The sequence below is a fragment of the Drosophila bipectinata genome, chromosome 4 (assembly GCF_030179905.1).
Source record: "Drosophila bipectinata strain 14024-0381.07 chromosome 4, DbipHiC1v2, whole genome shotgun sequence".
In the NCBI taxonomy this organism is placed as follows: domain Eukaryota; kingdom Metazoa; phylum Arthropoda; class Insecta; order Diptera; family Drosophilidae; genus Drosophila; species Drosophila bipectinata.
The window spans coordinates 2,885,346-2,896,055 of NC_091740.1; the positions used below are offsets into that span (position 1 = coordinate 2,885,346).

General features: G+C 39.5%; 1 long non-coding RNA gene across 1 annotated transcript; it reads left to right on the forward strand.

Moving 5' to 3' along the window:
- Positions 1-711: 711 nt before the first annotated feature.
- Positions 712-1,372, forward strand: LOC138926930 (uncharacterized). The gene is made up of 3 exons (XR_011443582.1): positions 712-1,019; positions 1,097-1,185; positions 1,268-1,372. It is a non-coding gene; the product is annotated as an uncharacterized lncRNA (long non-coding RNA).
- Positions 1,373-10,710: the final 9,338 nt, after the last annotated feature.

Consider the following 10,710-nt stretch of genomic DNA (forward strand, 5'->3'; position numbering starts at 1 on the left):
CATGCACTGATCTTAACGTCACTTTAGAAAAATTTTACTGTACTTTAAATAAATTTTTGGACTCCTGTGTGCCATGGAAATATCCGTCCGCTTCAACAAATCCTCCTTGGTATACAAGGTGCCTCACTAACCTAAAAAAATAGGCTCTTACTAAAATATAAAAAAACCTACAGTAGTGTTGATTTTTCAAGATACCTACTAGCTCGGTCGAATTTTACCGTGCATAACGTGGAATGTTATAGGAATTATATTGACCGCTGCCGGATACAATTTACTCAGGATCCAAAGCAGTTTTATAATTTTGTAAACACTAAGCGTAAACACGTATCTTTTTTCACCCCTTACGTTTGAAAATTCCTCTGCGACCTCTGATCAGGCCATTGCCGATCTATTCGCAGAATTTTTTCAAACAACTTATTCTCCGCCTAAATTGATAGATCAGCCTTACGCATATAACATTCAAGCAGCAAATCTTATTTTCTGTCCGTTTTTTTCTGAGAACAACTTCCCTGCAGAACTGGAGGTGTCGATTGGCCATGGGTAAGTGCTTACCTCGCCGATCACTACATGGGTACTTACTAAAGTGACCCTATAGTAAACGACGGTCGAACCACCTAGTCGACTCGAGTTTGCGATTGACCCTAGGTAAGTGCTTACCTCGTCGATAACTACATGGGTTCTTACTAGATTAACCCTATAGTAATCGAACGTCGAACCACCGAGTTAATAAATATATGCGCATTAGCGCATAAGTACAAAATAACGGCAAGCATCTCTTTTGTTTTTGTTATTTTGTGAAAAGAGCATAAGCAAGATTAAAGACAAAACTTCGATTATGCTTTACATTGCTGTTTGTTTACGCGTCTTCGGTGCACTGCTTACAAAAACAATTGTCCAGAAAGAACAGTTTGTTTTATTTTGTGCTACTCTTTCGCTTAAACGCAGCTGTGTTTGCTGGCTGACGAAATTTTTGCAAGCATTTGAGTTAAGAAGTGCAAAGCGGATCAATCGATTATTAGGTTAGTGACTTAAAAAATAATATATGTTTGTAATATAAAATATGTTTATGTATATTTTATGTATAAATATATTTTAGCCAATGAAGTGGTCTTGGTGTATAATGTGGATGGCGTTCAGGGGAAAGTGCCCTAAGAAAAGAAGAAAATTTCTTTGGCGTTATGATCGGTGAGTATTTTAAAAGATAATTGTTTAATAATCATTATACACTTCAATCTATTAAAACTTGTTTAATCCTTTTTATTTATAGATTCAATAACTGCAGTCGGCGGTATTGGCCCAGCTGAGGAACAATTGAGAAAGGCCCTGCAGCTCCAAAAAAAGAGATTTTAAAAACTCAAGCAGCCTAAAAGTAATGAAAAAACAAACCCCGTTAAAAAAAAAATATTAAATCTAAATAAAAACTGTAATTGCAATTGTACATGTTTTTTAAATTATAATGACAGGCCCCTCCATGGGGTCCAATGTAAGTACTTACTTCACCGACCTCTTCATAGGGTCCGATGTAAGCACTTATTTTACCGGCCGTTCCATGGGGTCTAATGTAAGTAGTTTCTTTAAAGACCCTAATATGATGCACTATTTCACTAGTTCGTGGGTAATCGAGGCGGTGGCGATTGACCCTATTTGCGGACATTTCATACAAAAATGGAAATTAAAAAACGCATGCCTAGACGCCACTTTGTAAGTAGTGGTGGTATGCTGGTAAGTGCTTATTTCACCAGCAACGAACTAGTGCTCAGAACTGCAGGGTTATTATCTGGTCTTTTAAGGGTAAAACCCAGGCTCCGGTTTTCACTTTCGGTTTTCGTTTTCGTTTTGGAACCAAAACCGAGATTTTCGTTTTTAGGTGCTCCGGTTTTCACAAGTTTTTAGTTATCGTTTTGCTATCAAAACGATTCATTTCTCATCATTTCTTGCTGCCGAAACAGCTGATTTAAGATTTGGTCAGCAGCAAACAACGCGAAAAAATGCCTTTTTTAATTTTAATTGCATCTTTCGAAGCCAAAAGAATTAAGGGGGAAAGCCAGAAAAGCCAAGTTAAGGGGATGCCACCTTTTCAATGGATTTAATTTTCATTTCATTCTGGTGTTTTCAACAATTTTTTTTATACACTTTTAGAACATAACTAATTAAATTAAATTAATTAATTTTTAAAAAACATATTTTACCCGATTTCAACAAATTTATCGCCATCCGGCAAAATTTGATATCCAAATTTGAGGTGGGGTCAGAAATTACTCGTTTTAAAAATAATTACAAGCCTAATTGATCTTTTAGAGGTCTTAAAAGAACGACAATAAACCAATAAGTCAACTACTTTTTTTCCCTTTTGCAAATAAGATCGGATTTAATATAGAAAAAGGCGTTTACTTTTCATTTAGACAAGACAAATTTTCTCGTTTTGGAATTTGAAAAAATCTTGAGAAAGTGAAAACGGGAGCACCAATTTTTTCGTTTTCGTTTTCAAAACCGGAGCATGCCTGATAATTCCCCTACATAAAAAAGGGAAAAAGTCCGAGGCTGCCAACTACAGAGGCATCTCTAAATTGTAGGCAATTCCAAAGTTATTTAAAAAATTAGTTACTCCTCATATCATATCTCCATATCCATTTCTCCATATCAGCATGACTTTATTAAGTGTCGTTACCCCACGAACTTATTGGAGTTGACATCCATTGTCATAGATGGCTTTCGTAAGGGATATCAAACTTATGTAATTATCACAGACTTTAGCAAGGCATTTGATTCAGTCAATCACTAACTTATGTTGAGTAAACTGAATATGCTGGGATTTTCTACAGAGCTCTATACGTGGATTTCTATACTTAGATGGAAAGACACAAAGAGTCTTATTTAACAACATACATTCCCGTCTGGTCCGTGCTGCATCTGGCGTCCCTCAAGGAAGTCATCTTGGCCCGTTGTTATTTACGCTTTTTATAAACGACTAGCCCCCTGCTTTAACGAACTCTCTAGTTCTTATGTATGCAGATGATGTAAAGCTTTGTCTTCAGTATAAATCCATTTCTGTGAGAACCTATTTGTAGTATTTTTTAGGTTTGTTCGATTATTTTAATGCGCCAGTCGGACAGTCACCTTTCCACTACTATTAGATGATTAGCCAGTTGGATAGCGTTATCGTCGGCGAACGTTGACATTGTTAGTTGTGCGTTCGTAGATATATCCGCAGTATACAAAACATATAGACACGGGCCGAGTGCGCTTCCTTGTGGAAATCCAGCTTCGATGATGTAGGCGCCCGAAGTAGCTGCGTTGCATCTCACTGAGAATACCCTATTGCAGAGGTATGATTCCAGTAGCTTGTGGGTGTATGTTGGCAAATACGTTTTAATTTTTTGCATGAGTCCGATGAGCCAAACTCGGTCGAAAGCTTGAGATACGTCGAGGGAAATAGCGCTGCAGTATTCTCGCTGTTTAAAAACTGAGAGTATTTCGGATGTTAATCTGTTCACTTGCTCGATGGTACCGTGGTTTCTTCAGAAGCCAAGTTGGTGTGCCGGGACAATATTGCAAGTTTCCAGATGTGGTATTATGCGAGTTAAAAAGCATCTTTCAAACAATTTAGACAAGCAAGGTAGAAGGCTTATTGGTCTGTATGATGACTGAATTGTGTGGTCTTTTCCAGACCACACATCCACCGCATTTTGAAGGTGAAGAGTTGGTAAAGAGCCTGGTCGAGTGATCGGGTTGCTTCCTTAAGGCGTTGTTTTGAAGCTGGTGATCTGCTGTTTTGCCAATCACGACGCGTGCGCCTCTTTTCTCGCACGAGCTACTCGATTTGCTGATTTCACCGCATTTTCTTCCTGTTGGTGAAGAGCCTGGTCGAGTGATCGGGTTGCTTCCTTAAGGCGTTGTTTTGAAGCTGGTGATCTGCTGTTTTGCCAACCACGACGCGTCCGCCTATTTTTTACGCACGAGCTGTTCGATTTGCTGATTAGATTTGTAGTATTTCTTTCGGTCTACTTCCTTCCCATGAGGAGTTGAGATTTTAGCTGCCGCAACGAGTATTTCTTCCAGGGTCGTAGTGTAGTCGATGACCGATTCCATGTTAAACTCCGGGGCGAGTTCTATATGGGCACTCACTTACTTTTTGTATTTTAGCCAGTTCGTTTTTGGCGTCGTCAGGCTAAAGGAGTGTTCGGTTATTTCCGCGCTTTGAAAATGCGTTAGAACCATAGGCGAGTGGTCTGATGATACGTCTGAGAGTGCTTTGACACTTATTAAATTGCGAGGTATGTTTTTGTTGCGAGGTATGCAAAATCAATAAGGTCTGGAAGCTTGCGTGAGTCTGTTGGCCAGTATTTGATTGCATTGTTGGTTGTCACTGTAGGTAAGCATTTGATTCAGTTAATCACTCACTCTTGTTGAGTAAACTAAATATGCTGTGTTTTCTAAATACCTCTTAACGTGGATCTCCAGCTACCTAGATGGAAGGACACAAAGAGTCTTACTTAAAAACATACAGTCCCGTCTGGTCCGTGCTACATCTGTCGTCCCTTAAGGAAGTCATCTTGGCCCGTTATTATTTACGCTTTTTATAAACGACTTGCTCCCTGCTTTAACGAACCCCTGCTCTAGTTCTTATGTATGCAGATGATGTAAAGCTTTGTCTTCAGTACAAATCCATCTCTGTCCAATGCAGTCTTCAGTCTGACCTTGATAACTTTCAAAAATGGTGTTTAGCTAATGATCTAATATTTAATGGAACAAAATGCAAGCATATGTCTTTTTATCGTTCTTGCCCTCTGCAAGCTACTTATTATATTAATGGGATTGCCTTAGAAAAATTAACCCAGGTTAAATTTAAATTTGCCGACCATATTTCCTTAATGGTTAATAAGGCTAAAACCAAGGACTCCGGTTTTATTAAAAGGTGGTTAAAATAATTTAATGACCCGTGTATAACCAAAACATTATTCTCTTTGGTCGTCCTATACTGGAGTACGGTTCATGTGTCTGGAGTCCCCAATATGGAGTACATAAGGACCGCATAGAATCCGTATAAAAGAAATTTTTAATATTTGCACTTGGAGGTCTATACTGGGATGCAAATCTTCAGCTTCCATCCTACAGTAGCAGACTTTTACTTATAAACTTACCTAGCTTAACAAATCAAAGGACAATGCTTGGTGTAGTTTTTCTGCATAACCTTATTAACGGGGATGTAGATAGCCAGCATTTACTAACACGTTAAAAATGTAACATTCCTAATAGAAGGACTCGAAACTTTAGTCCTCTGTTCCTTAGCCATTGTAGTTCGACATATGCACTGCATGACCCTTTTAGGGTATTATGTTCGAACTACAATGGTCTCTACTCTATTAGATCTCTTTCCTGTCCCTCTAATTTAAAATATAGAACTTTAAATTTCCATACTAACTCCTCTTAGCTTAACAAATTTCAAATAGCTTAATATGTACTAACAAATCGTTTCTCGAGCGCCTCCAATCGGTTTTAGACCGGTTTCAAACCGGGATCGGTTTTAGACCATGCCGTATGTCTCTTATTTCATGGGTCCGATCCCTTGAAACTCTAACTTAAGAATTTGTATATACAATAGTGTTCAATGCTTGAACATTCTGGAAAGGGCCACAAAGAAAGGTGTAAATTTGATGTGTTTTTGATTAATATTTGTATGAATAAATTTGATGTTACTTTAACCTTTTCTTCGATTATAATTTTTAGTATAATATACTGTACTGTATAATATCTATTTTTCTTCTTGTATTTTGTTAATACATTTTTTCTTTTAATAATTAGTGAAAGTATTATTTAATTTGAATTTTAATATTTTAATTATTTGAAAATTTTTTAGCCTTTTTTTGTTAATAATGTTTGAACATCCTTCAACCTAATGTTTGAACATCCTGCAAGGGGCCACAAAAGTGCCTTAGTATATATTTTTCTTTTCATTTTAGATCAGTGGTCGGCACCCCAATACATTGATATGATTTTACCGCATTAGTGATAGTAACGAATAACAGAAAGTAGGCTGTGAGCATGACGTTTCACACATTTATACTGTGTGTGTGTGGCAGAGCTCGGGCAGAGAAATTTCCTATGCCCCCGAGATAGGGCCGTGCCGACCTCTGTTTTAGATGTACTTTGAAAAATTAATTTTTTCTTCAATTTTTTAGTGGACTGTAATTTTAAAATTTTTTTTTTACTGAGGTCTAATTATTTGTTTTGAAATAAAATTTCTTTTTTTATAAAATTTATTTTTTTTTTTTTTAATTTTAATTTTTTAAGTTGTAAATATTTTTTTTTTAATTTTTAGCATACCATACAGTTTTTAAATTGTGAGTGTTCATGCGTGTTCGTCCTGAAGATGATGTAAAAGGATCCGATCTTCATGCTGCTGATGGTGAAGTTCGTGCTTTTTTGTCGTTGTTGTTCTTCTACCCGGTGGTCCTGCCGCAGACGTTGGTCCCGCCGTATAAAATGCCAAATGATATTTGGTCTCGAACACGCCGTATATTATTTTCAATATTTATGAATTTCCGGTGCTGCTCCGGAAAAACTTATAATTTCTTCTTATTTTTATCTTGTTTTTGATTTCCCACAACAAGTTGTGTTTCTAACTCCTTGCGCCGTATCGCTTTGGAGATCCGATGGCTGATAAACATTCCGATGTAAGGACTCGGACACTCCTGCGCTAAACAAAAAACGCACTTATTGCAATTCTCAATGTCTGTGTCCCTTACCACTTGGGGGGAAACAACAGAGGACTACGATTTTAAACTGAGCTCTTTTTTGCCCAGTTCGCAGACATCTTAGCTACCTAGGACTGAGTGTGTCAATGCACATCTAGCCACTATTTTGGTGCCAATTTTAATTGGAGCCTCAAAATACAGTTGAGAATACTCCACGAGCCTTTTTTTGACTCATTTTTACTATTGATTTTATTTTATTATTTTTTTATATTTTAATGCTCATTGGCATATATAATTTTATTCTCTGTGTCCCTTACCTCTTGGGGGGGAAACAACAGAGGACTACGATTTTTAAACTGGGCTTTTTTTTACCCAGATCGCAGCCTTATTTTTTTAGCTACCTTGGGCTGAAAATTTAATACCTGAGTATCTTACCACAGGGGGAAAACGTCAGGGTGCCTCGAAGGACCAAATGTTAAGAGGAGCCCTACATAAATAGGTCTTACTCCAATGAGTTCCTTTTGGAATTTAATTTTATTTTTTTAAATTTTTTTTAAAGTAAAATACATGAAAATCTGAAATCTATTTAAAACTACTTATCAACGCACTTCACACTGACCTGCTATGCGACCCTTTCTCAAGTGCGATAAGCGCACCACTTATGTACATTTTTTAGTTAGGCTGCAGGGGATCGGTTTTAGACCATGCTGTTTGTCTCTTATTTCATGGGTCCGATCCCTTGAAACTCAAACTTAAAAATTTTGTATATACAATATTGTTCAATTCAATAGTGTTCAGTCCCCTTAGAAAAATTTGTCTGTACCTTAAAAACATTTTTTGACTCCTGAGTGCCATGGAAATATCCGTTCGCTTCAACAAATCCTCATTGGTGTACAAAGTGCCTCACTAACCTAAAAAATACTAAAAAATAGGCTCCTACTAAAATATAAAAAAACCAGCAGTAGTATTGATTTCTCAAGATATTCTCAAATTTTACCGTGCATAACGCTGAATGTTACTGGAATTATATTCCCGCTGCCGGATACAATTTACTCAGGATCCAACGCATATTAATAACTTTGTAAACACTAAGAGTAAGAATGTATCTTTTCCACCTCTGCTTACGTTTGAAAATTCATCCATTGCCGATCTATTCGCCAATTTTTTCAAACAACTTATTCTCCGCCTAAAATGACTGATTTTAGTCATTTTACCTTACGCATACAACATTCAATCAGCAAGTCTTATTTTCTGTCCGTTATACTCCGAGAACAGCTTATTATCAGATCTTCTAAGGGTCAAACCCGTATATTCGCCAGGCCCTGATGGAGTACCAGGATGTGTGCTATAATAAGGTGCCAGGGCTCTGTGCAAATCTCTTCTTAGACTTTTAAACTTATTTTTGGAAACCTTTCATTATTCCCATACATAAAACAGGAAAAAAGTCCGTAGCAGCCAATTACAGAGGCATCTCTAAATTGTAGGCAATTCCAAAAATATTTGAAAAATTAGTTACTCCTCATTTGCAAAACCTTTGCTCTTTGATCATCTCTCCTTGGCAGCATGGCTTTATTAAGTGTCGCTGCACCCCCACGAACTTATTGGAGTTGACACCCATTGTCATAGATGGCTTTCGTAAGGGATATCAAACCGATGTAATTAACACAGACTTTAGCAAGGCATTTGATTCAGTCAATCACTCACTTTTGTTGAGTACACTGAATATGCTGGGGTTTTCTATGGACTCTTTACGTGGATCTCTATACTTAGATGGAAAGACACAAAGAGTCTTATTTAACAACATACATTCCCGTCTGGTCCGTGCTGCATCTGGCGTCCCTCAAGGAAGTCATCTTGGCCCGTTGTTATTTACGCTTTTTATAAACGACTAGCCCCCTGCTTTAACGAACTCTCTAGTTCTTATGTATGCAGATGATGTAAAGCTTTGTCTTCAGTATAAATCCATTTCTGTGAGAACCTATTTGTAGTATTTTTTAGGTTTGTTCGATTATTTTAATGCGCCAGTCGGACAGTCACCTTTCCACTACTATTAGATGATTAGCCAGTTGGATAGCGTTATCGTCGGCGAACGTTGACATTGTTAGTTGTGCGTTCGTAGATATATCCGCAGTATACAAAACATATAGACACGGGCCGAGTGCGCTTCCTTGTGGAAATCCAGCTTCGATGATGTAGGCGCCCGAAGTAGCTGCGTTGCATCTCACTGAGAATACCCTATTGCAGAGGTATGATTCCAGTAGCTTGTGGGTGTATGTTGGCAAATACGTTTTAATTTTTTGCATGAGTCCGATGAGCCAAACTCGGTCGAAAGCTTGAGATACGTCGAGGGAAATAGCGCTGCAGTATTCTCGCTGTTTAAAAACTGAGAGTATTTCGGATGTTAATCTGTTCACTTGCTCGATGGTACCGTGGTTTCTTCAGAAGCCAAGTTGGTGTGCCGGGACAATATTGCAAGTTTCCAGATGTGGTATTATGCGAGTTAAAAAGCATCTTTCAAACAATTTAGACAAGCAAGGTAGAAGGCTTATTGGTCTGTATGATGACTGAATTGTGTGGTCTTTTCCAGACCACACATCCACCGCATTTTGAAGGTGAAGAGTTGGTAAAGAGCCTGGTCGAGTGATCGGGTTGCTTCCTTAAGGCGTTGTTTTGAAGCTGGTGATCTGCTGTTTTGCCAATCACGACGCGTGCGCCTCTTTTCTCGCACGAGCTACTCGATTTGCTGATTTCACCGCATTTTCTTCCTGTTGGTGAAGAGCCTGGTCGAGTGATCGGGTTGCTTCCTTAAGGCGTTGTTTTGAAGCTGGTGATCTGCTGTTTTGCCAACCACGACGCGTCCGCCTATTTTTTACGCACGAGCTGTTCGATTTGCTGATTAGATTTGTAGTATTTCTGTCGGTCTACTTCCTTCCCATGAGGAGTTGAGATTTTAGCTGCCGCAACGAGTATTTCTTCCAGGGTCGTAGTGTAGTCGATGACCGATTCCATGTTAAACTCCGGGCGAGTTCTATGTGGGCACTCAATTACTTTTTGTATTTTAGCCAGTTCGTTTTTGGCGTCGTCAGGCTAAAGGGGTGTTCGGTTATTTCCGCGCTTTGAAAATACGTTAGAGCCATAGGCGAGTGGTCTGATAAGTCTGAGACTGCTTTGGCACTTATTAAATTGCGAGGTATGTTTTTGTTGAGAGGTATGCAAAATCAATAAGGTCTGGGAGCTTGCGTGAGTCTGTTGGCCAGTATGTGGGACTTCCAGGGAAAACATAGTTCAGTTTATTTTTCACATTTATAATTGAATTGTACAATTGTCTTCCTTTGGGAGTCCCTAGACGTGATCCGCAGTGTGTTTGTTTGGCGTTGTAGTCTCCTGCGGCTATAAAACGATCCCCAAGCGGAAGTTGGGTTGGAAGTTGACGGTTGCACAGTGCGGACGCACCGCGGGCGCGCTCCGAGCAATCCCGGTCGTGCTGCAATCGTATAGTGAAAACAAGACGTCAGGTGACCGTTGCGAGGTACCAGCTATGCTCACCTGTCGTAGGAGAAGAGACCCTAGAACGCTGGTGGCTCCTACCCTGTTCCTGACTCCTAGGACAGGGGCGAAAGGGGTAAGCAGTGCCTCTCTTGGCTTCTCTCCGCTACTCTCTCCCTGTGGTTTCCTCTGCCCTTGGATTTGCCCGCGGGAAAATCCGCGGCAAACACTTTGGTTGAGGCTGCGGCTCCCCAATAACAGCTGATCTACAGTGCTGGGAAACGACTGTCCCCCACTGACCCCCCTCCGGTAGAGGGCGCCAGTTAGCGTAAGCCGACGCCGGCAGAGGGCGCCTGTATCAGCGCCCGTACCAGCTCTTAGCTCCTCCCCGTGACCTAAGTAGAGCATACGCCAAGGCGCGGCGCACGCTTCATCAGCGCAGGAGGAAAGGCGAGGGAGGTGACAAACGGTGTTAAAGGTCGCGGAGCAGACTAAATGCCAACCCCACCGCCTCGGCGGTACACATGTG